Source organism: Carcharodon carcharias, chromosome 10, assembly GCF_017639515.1.
Source record: "Carcharodon carcharias isolate sCarCar2 chromosome 10, sCarCar2.pri, whole genome shotgun sequence".
In the NCBI taxonomy this organism is placed as follows: Eukaryota; Metazoa; Chordata; class Chondrichthyes; order Lamniformes; family Lamnidae; genus Carcharodon; species Carcharodon carcharias.
Window position 1 is genome coordinate 118,398,976 of NC_054476.1, and position 16,470 is coordinate 118,415,445.

General features: G+C 41.2%; 1 protein-coding gene across 26 annotated transcripts in view; it reads left to right on the forward strand.

The window, feature by feature from the left end:
- The first annotated feature begins 1,064 nt into the window (after nt 1-1,064).
- The window catches only part of LOC121283070 (protein-tyrosine sulfotransferase 1-like), a 70,266-nt gene continuing 54,860 nt past the window's right edge, over nt 1,065-16,470 (forward strand). For 4 of the 26 annotated variants that reach the window (XR_005944181.1, XM_041197104.1, XM_041197128.1 and 1 more), the window contains exons 1-2: nt 1,067-1,213; nt 4,203-4,509. The gene's annotated coding sequence lies outside the window, so the exon portion shown is untranslated. The other 22 variants (XM_041197115.1, XM_041197109.1, XM_041197119.1 and 19 more) reach the window with 20 other exon arrangements.

A 16,470-nucleotide genomic window follows, 5' to 3' on the forward strand; every position in this document is an offset into this window, starting at 1 on the left:
ATAGTCACTACAAATGCTTAAATAATATGATAAAGATATTTATTTATAAATTACCATGCACAATGCACTTTACAGTCAATGAAGTATTTTTGAAGTGTAGTCACCGTTGTAATGTAGGAAATGTGGTAGCCAATCTGCAAGCTGCCACAAACAGCAATGCGAAAATGATTAAATAGGCCATTTTTGTGATGTTTATTGAGGGATGAATATTGTCCAGGACACCAGAGATAACTCTTATGCTCTCCTCAATAGTGCTGTGGGATCTTTTATGAAATCCAGATGGGACCTGCATTTAACATCTCATCCAAAAGACTCTGATCTAGCATTTCCTCAATAGAAGCCTAGATTTTTTTTGCTCAAGTCTCTGGAGTGGGTCTTCAATCCCAACCCTTCCGACTCAGGTATAAGTGCTACCAACTGAGCTGCGGCTGACAGCTTCAAGTAAAAAAAAGGCCAGTAATTTTATTCCTATATTTCAACAGAGACTACACTTCAAAAAGTGCTTCACTGGCTGTCAAATGCTTTGGAATGTCGTGATCATAAATTGTGCAAAATAGACACGGGTGTCAAGGGTTACGGGGTGGGGGGCAGACAGGAAAGTGGAATTGGGGCCACAACCAGATCAGCCATGGTCTTATTAAATGGCGGGACAGACTTGAAGGGCTGAATGGCTCACTCCTGCTCCTAAGGTCCTATGTCTTTCTTTCAACTGTAAATCCCACGTTCTATTCCTCAAATCTCCCTAGTAACGTTACAAAAAATTGATCATTATCAGTTTGCTGTTTGTATGAGCTTGCTGTAATTAGCTGCCGCATTGCCTACATTACAAAAGTGACGGCACTTCAAAAAAAGTACATCATTGGATGTAAAGCGCTCTGGGACATCGGGCTGGTGAAAAGTGTTATATAAAAATGCTTTTTTTTTTCATGCGGCAGGTTTCAAAGTGTTAAATCACCGTCAAGCCTCTTTGACCCCGCCCCCCGGACCATCTCGCCCAATCAGCAGCCGCGAGATAGCAGGTCTGGCATTGGGCCAATAGGAGCTCGCGTTCCGTTTCGCTGGGCCATCAATCAGTGCTGGATTGGCTGTGGATGAGGGCAGAGAACAGGCGGAGCGGAAAATTGGAGTAAACGGGCGGAAAAATGGCCGTGGGGCTGGCTGTAGGTGTTGAATTAATGGGGGGCGGGGGGCGATAACGTCGGATCGATTCACGGTGAGTAACACGGGAGGCGAATCAGTTGCCGACGGTCGAAAAGGTGAACCGTTTTACATTGAGATTTAAAGTGGAGTTTGTCGGCGGTTGGTTCCGTTTTTTTTAACCGGGGGCAGCTCGAGGCAGGGTCCCCCCCTCCGTCCCCGGGGCCAGAGTCGCCGGGAGCCGCCCTGTTCAGTGGGACCCGCTGGCCGTAGCGGCTTCGTCGCTGCTCGCACCTCTCTGACCAGTTTGTGTGTGACAAGACTTTGGCCAGAGTCCTGGAGCCTGGACTCTCGGGGTCTGTCTGTGTTATTCCCCCTCGCCGCCGCCGCCTCCCCTCCTCTGCTGCCTTTACCTCTTCTAAAATAAAAATGACACTTTCAAATTCCACCACCACCCCCCCCCCCCCCACTTGTCTCGCGCAATGATGCAGTTTTGGAAGTGCTCTCTGCAGAAAATTTGAACGCGCAATTCGACTGTGGAGGGCATCATGAATCTGATCATGTCCCTACCCCAGCGCCCGAATGCGTATTTGCCGGGACTGAAAGGATCTGAAACACCGAGTTGATAGTCAGGTTCGACAAACGAGGGTTTTTGGGGCCGGTTTTCACGGACAAATTGGGGGTTGTACCTGATGATCTGAGAGATTCATCTGATCATTTGACTTACTTAGCCAACGAAATCACAAGATTAATATGACCATCTACCACCCCCCCCCTCCTACTTCCCCCACCACCACTTTCAATCCCCCCAACTCTCCCCCACTCCCCCCCAACTCTCCCCCACTGCCCCCCAACTCTCCCCCACTGCCCCCCAACTCTCCCCCACTGCCCCCCCAACTCTCCCCCCACTCTCCCCCGACAACTTTCTGCCACTCCCCCACGCCACCACCACTTTCCCCCGCTCTCCTCCTCCCCCCGCCGCTTTCCCCCGCTCTCCTCCTCCCCCGCCGCTTTCCCCCGCTCTCCTCCTCCCCCGCCACTTTCCCCCCGCTCTCCTCCTCCCCCTGCCAATTTCCCCCCGCTCTCCTCCTCCCCCGCCACTTTACCCCGCTCTCCTCCTCTCCCCCCCCACTTTCCCCCGCTCTCCCCCCCCACTTTCCCCCGCTCTCCCCCCCCCACTTTCCCCCGCTCTCCCCCCCACTTTCCCCCGCTCTCCCCCCCACTTTCCCCCGCTCTCCCCCCCCACTTTCCCCCGCTCTCCCCCCCACTTTCCCCCGCTCTCCCCCCACTTTCCCCCACTCTCCTCCTCTGCCCCCCCACTTTCCCCCGCTCTCCTCCTCTCCCCCCCCACTTTCCCCTGCTCTCCTCCCCTCCCCCCGCCACTTCCCCTACTCCCCCCCACCCCCACCCCCACTTCATGATATCTGCAATAACTGTGTGTTTATTTTTGTTTTCGCCTGCCGCTGCCAATTCCTGAACCCTGTTGATTGTGATGGGAGTTGATCAGACAGACCTGATCTCTTCTTTCTCATTGCGAATTTTTCCCCATTTGTTTCAGTTTCACTTTAATGTGGAATTGCAACTTGTAGGTTTGTGATCTTAAATTGGTTATTTGCAAGTAGGTGTAATATGTGTTAAATTTAACAAATGCTGTGCTTATTAACATATTGCCACTAGGTAAATGGCCATTAGACATTCATAATCTTTTACTGCAAGTGTTTTTCTTCTAGTAAACATATAAAAACACACTCCTCTTGAAATGTCAGTATACTGTTTAAAATTAATTCTGATTTGAATATGTGAAGAATAACATTTATTGAACAATCCGATTTGACTGAGTTTGTGATCAACAGGTCTGCATTTTGCTGCGAGCTCGGCTGTCAAGCTTTAATTTATTTGTTGTAATGAATATTCTGGTATGTTTCTTATTGATTTGAGGATTCTTGGGGCAAATTTCATGAGTAAATCCTGGAAAATAAATGATAGTTTCTTAGAAGTGAAAACAGTCCTATGACTTGCAGTTTAGAAAGATTTGATTGTGTGTGTATATGGTACTTATTGTGTGTACTTCTTTCTTATCCCTTGCTGCTCGTAGCTTTTATATTTGGCATAAGCACTTCAACTGTGTGGTTACTTCCACTTTTAAGGATTAATAATTATGACATGGTGAGTCACTTTTTTAAGTGGAACTTGGAACTGAAAAATTATCTTTAAAATTCATTCATTGGAGTTGGCCATCTCTAGCAATAACAACATTTGTTGTATATCCGTATTTGACCTCGAACGGGGTGGGGGGGTGGTGGGTGGTGAGCTGCTTTATTGAACCACTGTGGGCTATGTGGTCTAAGTACTGCTTCAATGGTATTAGGTAGGGACTTCCAGGATTTTGATCCAGTGACAATGAAGGAGTGGTAATATATTTCCAGTTCAACATTGTGTGTGATTTGGACAGGAACTTGCAGTTGGTGGTGTTTCCATGCATTTGCTGCCCTTGTTTTTTTTAGGCAGTAGAGGTCACTGGTTTGGAAGGTGCTGTCGCAGAAGCCGTGGTGAGTTGCTGCAATGCATCATGGATATGGTACACACTGTTGCCAGTCTGCGATGGTGGTGGAGGGAGTGAATGGTGGTGGTTGGGGTACTGATCGAGTAGGCTGTTTTGTCCTGGATTGTGCTGAGCTTCTTGAATGTTGATGGAGCAAGTGGAGAGTATTTCATCACACTCCTGACTATTGCCTTGGTGGTGGAAAGGGGTTCCAGCCTCTAACCTTCTTGTAGCTACAATATTTATGTGCCTTGTCCAGTTAAGTTTCTAGTCAATTGTGACTCCCCAGGATATTGATAATCTTTTAAATGAAAACCAAATCACCCAGGATATTGATGGTGGGAGATTCAGCAAGGGTAATTCCATAGAATGCCTAGGGAGGTGGTTAGACTCCTTTATTGGAATTGGTCATCATCTGAAAGCTGTTTGGTGCAAATGTTATTAATTAACAAATTAATTACCAAGAATTAATACATTCATGATTGTCCTATATTATAAATGGATTTTAAATTTTGTTTTACAGGGAAGGAGAGGAATTTCTGTGTACAGAAGAACTTTATCAATCAGTATATACCCCAGGTCAACAAGGAAAGAAGCAAGCAGTGTTGGATCTGGTTCTGTGAAACAAAGTAGGGCAAGTGGAGTGTGCTCCTAGGGCAATCATTGAGCCAGCATTGAGCACAATATAATTTGGAAGGGAAAAGATAGAGCATCCAAAGCTAATGAGCCCTGACTGTTAAATAAAATAAAACAAAACTGAAAAAAGAGGCTTATGACAAATATCAGGAGCAAGATTTGGTTACTAACCAGGAAGATTTTGGAAAGTACAAGTAAGAATTAAGAAAGTTAATATGGGAGGAAAGGTTGCAAGGAAAGATTAGCAGGCAACATTAAATTGAACCCTAAAACATTTTAAAAACATATAAAGTTTAAGTGTTTAGCTAGGGAAAATAAAGAGCCTATTAAGGACCTAAAGACTCAATCATTATGGCACAGTAAGAGGCCATGTCAAGTCAATTGCTGGCTCTATAGAGCAGTCCAGTCAGTTCCATTTCTCCACTGTATCCTTATAGCTCTGCAAGTTTATTTCCCTCAAGTGCCTATCAATTTCCTTTTGAAATCATTGATTGTCTCTGCTTCCACCACCCTTGTAGGCAGTGAGCTCCAGGCCTTTGCAACTTGCTGCAGGAAAAAAAAAGTTCTTCCTCACATTCCCCTGCATCTCTTGCCCAAAAACCTTAAATCTGTGTCACCTAGTCCTTGTACTATCAGTTAATGGGGAACAGCTTTTCTTTGTCTGCCTTATCTAAACCTGACAAATCTTGGACATATCTACCAAATGACCCCTCAATCTCCTTTGCTCCAAGAACAACTAACCTCGTAGTTAAAATCCTTATCTCTGGAACCACTCTGGTAAATCTTTGCATTCTCTCAATGAGCCTCATCCTTCCTAAAGCTTTCATCCTCATGTAAAGGCAGAGGACATGGCTAAAGTATAAATTGAGTATTTTGCACCTGTCTTTACAGAATAAGTTGATGTGAATAATACATTAGGAGCAGATGGAAGTAATGGATAGAATAGTAATTGATGGAGAAGGTTTACAAAGAATTAGCCTGACTGAAGGTTAGTGAGTCACATGATCCAGATGGAATGCACAAGCAGTTGTTTAAAGAAGCAAAGGAGAAGAGGCTTGATCAAGGCAGTGTCAAGGATGTGTGTATACGGACTTTTGGAAAGCATTTCACAAAGTGTTGCACAGGAAGCATGTTAAGATGGAAACCTGTAGACTTGAGGGGAAATTGGAGGTGTGGACATGAAATTGGATCAGTGACAGGAAGAAAAGGAATGAAATGAACTGGGAGGTGGTTTGCGGTTGTGCTCCCCTAAGGGGTGATCAGTTTTGGTCCCCTACTCATTTCCAATTTCTCTAAATAGCTTAGACTGAAGTATAGGGAACAGCATTTTAATGTTTGCAGATGGTTTGAAACCTGGTAGAGTGGATAGTGATGAGGATAGTTATAGGCTTGAGGATGACATAGACTCTATGGTAAAATGGGCAGAAGCATGGCAGATGTAATTGAATGTGGATGTGTTGTATGATCCTAGACCAGACCCCCAAGCTTTTGGTAAGCTCTGGTTAGGGACCAATAATGTTCTGTTTTAAAGTAAACAAAATTTGATATTCAAGACACTTGCAAAGAGAATAAATCCACAAGATCCCATGGATTTTGAACAAACAAGAATAAATGTTACTACGCAAGGAAAAAGACTTGGGGAGTGGACTAATTGGATTGCCCTTTGAAAGAATTGGCACAGCATTGATGGACTGAATGGAGTGCTGCTGTGCTGTACTATGCTATGATAATGTCTGAAGCCCTGAAGTTGCAATTTTTAATTCACTCCCAACTATTAAAGTACGCAGTGTTCTCTAGTTATCCTATTTTAAATGTTGACTGCACTAAGTATAGTCTACTTGTCTAACTTCAACTAATGATAGTGTTATTTTTGTGAAGACTGGATTGCTAAATGATGAAACAGCTGTGGTAGAAAGATTTGTAGACTGGCAATTATCTTTCTTGAAATGCTGATCCATATGTAAGAATTTTTGGAAAGGGTTATTTGTTTACTCAGATTAAATCATTGGCAAGCTTTTTGTGGTTTTAGTTTTTATGTTGATGCATGCATATAATCTAGTTTCTGTGTAGAAAGTGTTATTTAACATTGAGAATTTACATTGATCTAAGGGAGCTTGGTCTGAACTAGATTCGAGTACAAAATAATATTTCCACCGTTCTCCGTGGATGGTATTGGACTTGCTGAGTATTGCCAGCATTTTCTGTTTATTGTTCAGAGTTTCAGTATTCTGCAGTATACTGCCATTTTATACTAAACAATATATGACTAGTTAGCTGTTGAATTGCAGTTGTGATTGCTTTCTCAAGAATTGGGGAACAAGCTAAGTGTTAATGATGTGTGAAAGTATTAGTGACTGGATGTGTTTGGATATTTTGTAAGTAGTACTAATTCTGGCATTGGCTCGTTATGCTGCTTGTAAATTTAAGCAGGATGCAAGAGAGCTAAGTGGAAGGAGCTTGTTTTGAAGTTAACACATGTTTTTTGACTAATCGTAGCTATTTTGGGTGAGTATGTTTGCAAACGGTGAATGGCTAACATCACCCGTCTCTGCACCACCTAATCCAATGCTCCTTAGCTGACCTCTCATCTTGCACCCTCTGTCAACTTGAGCTGATCCAAAATTGTGCTGCCCATATCTTAAGTTATGCTGAGTCCCATTCAGCCCTGTGCTCACTGACCTAGGTTGGCTCCTGTTCTGGCAATGCCTCAATTTTTGAAATTCTCATCCTGGTTTTCAAATATTTCCATGGCCTTGCTCTTCCCAATTTCCTTTATATAACCTCTGCCAGGCCTGCAACCCTCCCAGATTCCCACATTCCTCGAATTCTGGCCTCTTTGGCACCCACAATTTTCATTGCTCCAATATTGGCAGCAATGCCAATAGTTCTCTAACCCCTAACATCTGGAATTCCCTCCCTTGAAAATATCTACCTTTTTTACCTCTCTCCTTTAAGTCACTCCTTAAAAACGCATCTTTGTCCAAACTTTTGTACACTTGTCTTAATATGTGACTTGGTGTCAAATTTTGTTTGATAACACTCCGATAAAGAGCCTTGTGACATTTTACTATGTTAAAGACTCCAAATTGCTGTAGGAGTTCCTTCAAGTTGGGCTTGAGATACTACTATCTTCAGCTGCTTTTTCAATGATCGTTCCCCCATCATAAGACACATGTTGTGCTGCTTTTTAATCGTTGCAGCATTCAGCTTCATTTCACGTTTTCTCACTGATGCACTTCATACCTGCATGCAGCCAAACCTGGACAATATTCAGGTTTGGGCTGATAATGTGGCAAGTAGTGTACGTACCACAAAAGTGCCAGACAATAACCATTTACTAGGAGAGCCAAACTGCCTCCCCTTAACATTCAATGCAATAAACTCATGGGGTGGGTGACCAGCATTGACTGACTAGTACTCAACTGGATCAGCTGTATAAGTGGCATGGCTACTAAAGCAAATCAGAGATTGGATGTTCTGTGGCTCACCTTTCGACTCCTGAAATCCTTTCCTACACCTGCTGGGCACTTCAGTAATGTGACAGAATACTCTCCCCTTGCTTGGATGGGTGCAGCTTCAACACTCAAGAAGCTTGGCATCACCACCCAGGAGAAGCCAGTCTGTTTGATTGGCACTTTGCCAATCAACCAGCCTTTTATCATTGGCAACCTGTAGCAGCAAAGTAGCTGCTGTCATACACTGAAATCACTCTAGTTTGACACCCACCTGACAATTTCATGAGCACCGTTCATTGTAAACTGCATTTGTGATATATTTTTGCTTTTTATGCATTTCCAAACAATATTTTGATCTTTAAGTTTCGCTGTTGCATTTTGTACCTAGGGTGTATAAACTATACCCGTAGATCATATTTCACCTCAAACCATGACAATGTGACCAATGAAGCTTGGGCAATTCTGTTCTACTTATGCTCTTTTACTTTGCATATTTGCCCTGTTGGAATTTTTTGGGCTTGGCAGCTTGGGAAGGGCTATTCTTAGGACTAATGCTCAATGGTGGATAAATATCAAATCAGAGCATCAAGAGATCTATTAACATTAGCTCCATATATGGAAGTTAATGGGAATATTTAATTCTATACATGACCCACGATGCTTCAAGATTAGTATTCAGTTGGCCCACAGCTTAAAACGTTTGGATACTTGTGCTTTAAATAGCATTCTATACAAAGTATAGAATCTGTTGAAGGGTCATACGGACTCAAAACATTAACTGTATTCCTCTCCGCAGGTGCTGTCAGACCTGCTGAGTTTTTCCGGTATTTTTATTTTTGTTTTTGTTTTGGATTTCCAGCATCCGCAGTTTTTTGTTTTTATTCTATACAAAGTCTCTGCTGAGAAGACGGATCAAGTGTCGAGTCCACTTAAACTTGAGGAATAATTTCTGAAAGCTATAGCATTTGATTTGTAATTTTAAATAATGCTTTGAAATTTAATTGCTAACGTTTATATAAAGAAAATGTTATAGACATCTAATTTTGAGAATCTGATGCAGATGTTAAAGCTGTAACTCTAATATGCCTCTTATTCAAAATGTGGAGATGAATAATTTCAGCTTCATTTTGAAATGAAAAAATAGAATAGAAAAGCATAGGGTAGCAGTGGTGGGGAAGTATTTTCTAAATGAGACATCTCTATGCCATGGGGACACACCTTCACCATTCGTATCACAGTTCCAGAGAGATCTTGGAGAAATTCCAAGCAATAATTATCTTTCATTTCAAACACCTTAATTTTTATACAATTAAATATCACCATCAGTGCTTACTATTCTAGTATTTGGGAACTGATGTTTTTATCTTGGAGGCTAATTATCCACTATAATGCAGCCTTTATGGTTTAGGTGTTAAAAGCTATGTATTGAAATTGGGCAGTGAGGCAGTATAAGACAAGTGTCATGATGGACAGAGGTTGAGTGGATTGAAACTTGGATGTGTGCCCATATTCAAAGGCTAGGAGATTTAAACTGACCAAAGCAGAAAAACAGCATCTATCCTTTCAAGTAGCTGGTTATGTGGGTGAAGGGGGAAAAACGAAAAATAGAGAAGTTAAGGTGGCTAAGTAAAATGTACCTTGTGCATTTTTGTTGAAATCTGGCCTTTAACGTTGTGTAGTTAGCTCAGTGGAGAGAGAATTTGGATTAGCACCTTATTACATCAGTGTAATTGAATAATTCGCAACCAATTAATTACTTGAGAAATGCACTCATTCTTGTGTGGTCAATTATAGCAACCATTTTGTGCCTAGCGAGGTCCCTGATAAATCAAATGGGATAAACACTGCAACAGTTAAAGCAGATGGCCTGTTTCTTTTTTGCAAGGGGATTAAAGTACAAGAGTGAGGAAGTACTGTGCACAATTTTGGTCCCCTTAGCTAAGGAAAGATATACTTGCCATGGAGGGGACATGGTGATGGTTCACTGGATTGATTCATGAGATGAGAAATTTGCCCTATGGTGAGCAGCTGTGTAGAATGGACCTATATACTCTGGAGTTTAAAAGAATGAGAGCTGATCTAATTGAAATATAAGGTTTTAAGGGGGCTTGAAAGGTGAGAGGCTGGTTCCTTGGCTGCAGAGTCTAGAATTATGGGGCATAGAGTCGCGGTTAGGGTTTGAGATGAAGAAGAATAGGAGGGTTGTGAATCTTTGGAATTTTCTACACGAGAGGGCTCTAGAAGCTCAATTGTTGAGTATAATCAAGGCTGAGTTTTTTTTGACCATTGGGAAATCACGATAGGAAGATGGAGTTGAGGCCAAAGATGAGCCATGATCTCATTAAATGACTGAGCAGGCTCAGAGGGGCTGTATGATCTTCTCCCATTTCTTAATGTGCTTTTGAGTTTCCTCCTTCTTTGAATAATGTCATGCAATTAGAAACCTGTTTGGCCCATGTTAACTGTTTGACACTATGGACCAATCAGTAACATGAGCAAGTCTCTTACAGTATTACAGATCCTTTTTTAAAATTACTTAAACTTCCAACACCCATAATCCATTTCCAATTAGTGGAAGTAGTTTCTCCTTCCCTGTTCCCCTTAATAGCTTAAACTTCGATCAAATCATCCAATTTGCCATCATGTCAAAATTCCAGGGAATGCAACCCTGGTTTGTATAATCTTTCCTTGTAGTCTAACCCTTGGAGTCCAGGTAGCCTTCTGGCAAATGCACTCCATCCAAGGCCAATATATCCTTCCTAATGTGTGGTGCCCAGAACTGCACACACGGCTGCAGGTGTGATTTGAACAGGGCATTGTACTGCTGAAGCATGATTTCTATCGCCTTGTATTCTAGTCCTCTAGATGTAAAGGCTGGCAATCCATTAGTCTTTTTAATTATTTTCTAGACCCATGAGATTTTAATGATCTGTGTACCTGGGTCCCCAAGTCTCTTTGGACCGCCACTGTTTCTGGCTTTTCATCATTCAGAAAGTACCGTATTCTATCCTTTTTAGATCCAGAGTGGATTACCCCTCATTTGTCTACACTGAAATCCATTTGCCATAGATTAAGTAATTGCACAAAACTATCAGTATTTTTGGTTTTGTTTCCGTCTAAATTGCTTACAGTGCCACCTATCTTTGTGTTATTGGCAAATTTGGATAAATGGCTTCTGTCCCATTATCTAAGTCGTTAATGAATACAGCAAATAGTTGAGGGCCCAACACAGATCCTGTGAGAAACCACTAGTCACATCCTGCTATTTAGAGTATCTGCCCATTATCCCAACTCTGACCTTCTACTCAGCTAATTTCCTAACTAAAACAAAAACAGAATTACCTGGAAAAACTCAGCAGGTCTAGCAGCATCGGCGGAGAAGAAAAGAGTTGACGTTTCGAGTCCTCATGACCCTTCGACAGAACTATTTGGACTATAGAGTGGTCATAGTGTAAGCTGAGATGTATGGCGGTGACGTTTCTTGAATTTTTCATCCCCTTTGATTTATTGCAGGCTTTGAGAGGTTGAGGACGAACTCACCTGTCGTGTATTTTGAATTCCCTCCCTCCCTCCCATCTTGCACTTCCTGCAGAGATAAGATTCTATGATTGGAGGATCAGGAGGGCAGGAACCTGTGATTGGAAGTTGAGTAGCAGTTATCCTGGATGATGAGTCTAGTTCTGTCGAAGGGTCATGAGGACTCGAAACGTCAACTCTTTTCTTCTCCGCCGATGCTGCTAGACCTGCTGAGTTTTTCCAGGTAATTCTGTTTTTGTTTTGGATTTCCAGCATCCGCAGTTTTTTTGTTTTTATTAATTTCCTAACTAGGTCTATAATTTACCTATAATTTCATGAGCTTCAACTTTACATTTCCCTGTTTACTACTTTAGTCACGCCTTCAAAAATTGTTAGTCAAGTTTGCTAGGCATGACCAACCCTTTAAAATTCACGTTGGCTTTCATTGATCAACTGAAAATTTCCAACATGTTCAGTCAACCTAACCTTAATTATAGACTAGCACTTTTCCGACAATGAATGTTCTGCTAACTAGTCTAGAATTGCTTAGTTTTCCCCTCTCACCTTTCTTGCTGATCTACCAAATTCTACCTATTCTGGGGACCTTTGGAAAAATTCTTCCTTTTACAGAGGGATGAATCTTTTTGGTGATTATCCTAGATTTGGACACAATTCAGTTCATTATTGCCATTGAATTGAGTTAATATTATCCGAGAATCAGGATTCAAAATACACGACAGGTGAGTTCGTCCTCAACCTCTCAAAGCCTGCAATAAATCAAAGGGGATGAAAAATTCAAGAAACGTCACCGCCATACATCTCAGCTTACACTATGACCACTCTATAGTCCAAATGGGGATGAACAGTTATAGGCACAGGTGTCTGTGAGAGTGGGAAAATAATGTAGTGTTTGACCGGAGGAGCGGCGCATGTGGGAGAGAGAGAGAATCTGTAATGAACTGTTCTTCCAGTTGCAGATTGTTTCTCCCATGCGTGCCATTCTAACTCCCTCAATTGCAAGTTCCCTCCCTCCCTCCCATCTTGCACTTCCTGCAGAGATAAGATTCTATGATTGGAGGATCAGGAGGGCAGGAACCTGTGATTGGAAGTTGAGTAGCAGTTATCCTGGATGATGAGTCCTACCTATTTGACCTCCTGTGGGAGGCCGAAAAGGAACAGGAGAAAGAGGATGGAGGAAGTGGCTGGAAACCCAATAATGAGGCCAGGATCGGTCCCAGGGGAGTTGCCTGTACCGGAATGTCTTCAAAGACAGCAGCAGGGCAGAAGGTCAGTGGTGGTGGTGATTATAGGATCCAATGGATAGTAATTAAAGATCATAGGAACCTGTGGAGGATAATCCTGTGGTGATGGTGGGTGAGGAGCCATTGACAAATGAGAAGAAGAAATGAAACATGCAGAAATTCACTTGGTCTTATGCCTGATTTCTATTTAGTTGCATCAAATAGTTGGAATTTGAGATAAATCTGACTTTATTTTATTATTGTAAATTGGTAATTGTATTTAGGTGATGAGCAGAGACTTTTCAGATGGCAGGCAACCTTAGCCTGTGTGTGGTGACACCTTGTCCCTTTACTGAGGCTTCCCTGTCTATGATGTACTTAATCTAGCAAGGTCATGTTCTGTTGTTAATATGGGCTTCAGCAAACCATTTTTTTTTGTGATCTTAACAGTTTGCACAATTATTATGAACAACTTGAATTTTCCTAAGAATACATGATTTCATAATGTGTAGTCTTTCCATTTGGTATCTTATCTGTCTGAAGAAGGAAACACTAAAGAAAAATTCAAGACAAATGCAGAAGGTAATGTTCTTCCATGACTGCAACACCTAAAAAAGGAGTTAGTGAAAATGAAAAAGGGAGCTCCCAAAAACCAAAACATCGCCCCTGAAAATCAAAAAGTGGCCCTCGACAAAGTAGGCTTTTTTTTTTCTCAAAAAGAGCCTTTGGGGAGCCCTTCAATGAAAGTATTTGAATTGTTAGTTTTGCATGAAGAGAAGTATTTCTATCAAGAGAAACATCTGTTTTAAAGGTGCACAGTATCTGCAGTTAAAACTAGAATCAAACTTGAGTGTCTGTACTGAGGTAGCTACTTGTACACAAATCACTCTTAATTTAGTTAACTTAATTTGAAGTGAGCGATAGTCTACATAGTTATTCACTAAATGGAACTCCAATTCATGAAATATTTTTTCATGTCATAAACATTTGCACTGCCATCAGTGTTTCAAGTAACCTAAATAAGAATTCACGCTGCAGTAAATTCTTGGGTATCATTTGAAAGATTCTTATTATTTGAATACAGCTGAGACTTCGATTTACAACGTTCAAAGTTTTTTAAATGCAGGGTTGTGACAGATTGTTAATGTACTGTTGCATGTTTTGAAGTTCTAAGCACTTGCACTTTGTTTTTATGTGGCAGATGTGTTTATACATTCTTTTAATAGATTATTTTCCTATCCAGTACTGACTCTGCAATAGCAAGCTAAGTACGTGTGTTTTCAACAGTGCATACTTATGTTAGTGTACAAATATATTTTTAGGTATCATCTTCAATTTGAGATGCCATTGAGCATATGAATGCAGGGATCAAAGCTCAAAGTACTTGTCTTTTAACCCTGAAATATAAGAGATAAATGCCTCCATTCATCCATTTTCTGCCAGCTTCATAAACGTGTCTATCCTGCTAGTTGTGAACATTGCATCTTTACTATTGTTTAAATATTTTTTTGAAAAAAGCATGTCATCTAGTTTCTTCTTGTATTTGAATTGTATTCTTTAAGAAAATTATATTTAAATATCTATATTTATATTGGATTTAGGTCAATTTCAATCTTCACCAAAGTATTGCACTTTTAACGATGAGGGAGTTCTGTAAGTATGATGACCACTGCCGATAATGAAGGTCAAAGCTAAATCAAATTCAGCATTTTAATTTTGTTTCCAGTAGGAGCTTTGTTATTGTGGTCACATTGATAGATCAGGGGGCAGTGTAATCTAACCTACATTTTGACACAACTTTTTAAACATTTCTAGTATAATGGAATATTTTAGGATGAAAATATGCATGTTTAATAAAAGGAGAAGTTTTCATGAGAATTCAAAACACAATGTTGAATTTTGGTGCACATGTTTTTTTAAATTGGTTCGCTGTTTACACCTTGCTATTCATACATAAAATTCAGTTTGGAGTTCATTTGACTTGGCAATCTGTCAAGCTAACTAGCCTTAAATTGACTAATCAAGTATAATCTAGTTGATATTGTCAGATATTACTGAATATATTTCTTACATCCATATATTTTAGATTTTTTTTTTCATCTTTTAGATAGTGTTTTGTTGCAGGTTTAAGATAAACATTGAAACATGTTCATAGCTAAGAGAGTAGGCATAAATGGGTCTTTTTCAGTTTGGCAACCCAAAAAATTTGGATGAAGGGACCGAATGTATGTTAGCTAAATTTGACGATGATACCAAGAAAAGTTGGAAAGTAAGTAGTCAAGAGGAGGCAGAGTTTACAAAGGGATATAGATAGGTTAAGTGAGTTTGGCAATTGGAGTATAATGTGGGAAAAGGTCACCTTGTCCACTTTGGTAGGAAGAATAGAAAAACAGTATGCTAATTAAATGGGGAGAGATTGCAGAACTGTGGTACAGAGGGATCTGGGTGTTCTGGTACATGAATCACAAAATATTCATATGCAGGTACAGCGAGTGATTAGGCAGGCAAATGGAATGTTGTTGTTTATTACAAGGGAAATGGAATATAAAAGTAGGAAAGTTTTACTGCAGCTGTACAGGGCCTTGGTGAGACCACATCTGGAGCACTGTGTACAGTTTTGGGCTCCTTATTTGAAAAATTATGTAACTGTGTTAGAAGCTGTTCAGAGAAGGTTCACGCGGCTCATTGATGGGATGAAGGGCTTTCTTATGAAGAAAAGTTGAATGGATTGGGCCTATACTCATTGGAGTTTAGAAGAATGAGAGGTGTTCTTATTGAAACATATAAGACCCTGAGACGACTTGATAGGAGTGGATACTGGGAGGATGTCCCCACTTGTGGGAGAGACTAGAATTAGGGAACACAGTTTAAGAATGAGGCCCTCCTTCTAAGATGGAGATGAGAATTTTTTCCCTGAGGGTCGTTAGTCTCTGCTTTCTGGGAAAGAGAAATACAGTAGAGGCTGGATCATTGAATTTATCCAAGGCAGAATCAGCCAGATTTTTGATAGACAAGGGAGTCGGGGGTTATGGAACCAGATAGCAAAGTGGAATTGAGACCACAACCAGATCAGCCATGATCTTATGGAATGGTGGAGAAGGTTTGAAGGGTCGCATGGCCTACTCCTGCCCCTAAGTCCTATGTTCCTATAATTATGTATTCTGCACTAATCTACTATGTGGCTATAACTTTTTGGTTTTCTAGATGGTAACCTTTCAGGTCAGACCAGCAATGTTACAGCCAGAACAGTTACTAAAACTTGTGTTTGGTACAGCAATGTAAACAGCCCTTTCCATTTTATGACACTTAACAACCAAAGGTTTTAAAACAAAAACAGAATTACCTGGAAAAACTCAGCAGGTCTGGCAGCATCGGCGGAGAAGAAAAGAGTTGACGTTTTGAGTCCTCATGCCCCTTCAGCAGAACTGAGTGAATCTAAGGAGAGGGGTGAAATATAAGCTGGTTTAAGGTGGGGGCCGGGGGGGGAGGGTGGTGTGGTTGTAGGGACAAGCAAGCAGTGATAGGAGCAGATCGTCAAAAGATGTCACAAACAAAAGAACACAGAGGCGTTGAAGGTGGTGATATTATCTAAACGAATGTGCTAATTAAGAATGGATGGTTGGGAACTCAAGGTACAGCTCTACTGGGGGTGGGGTGGAAAGGCTAGCAGGGCATAAAAGATTTAAAAACAATGGAAATAGGTGGGAAAAAAAAAGTCTATATAAATTATTGGAAATAAACAAAAGGAAGGGGGAAGAAACAGAAAGGGGGTGGGGATAGAGGAGGGAGTTCAAGACCTAAAGTTGTTGAATTCAATATTCAGTCCGGAAGGCTGTAAAGTGCCTAGTCGGAAGATGAGGTGCAGTTCCTCCAGTTTGCGTTGGCCTTCACTGGAACAATGCAGCAAGCCAAGGACAGACGTGGGCAAGAGAGCAGGGTGGAG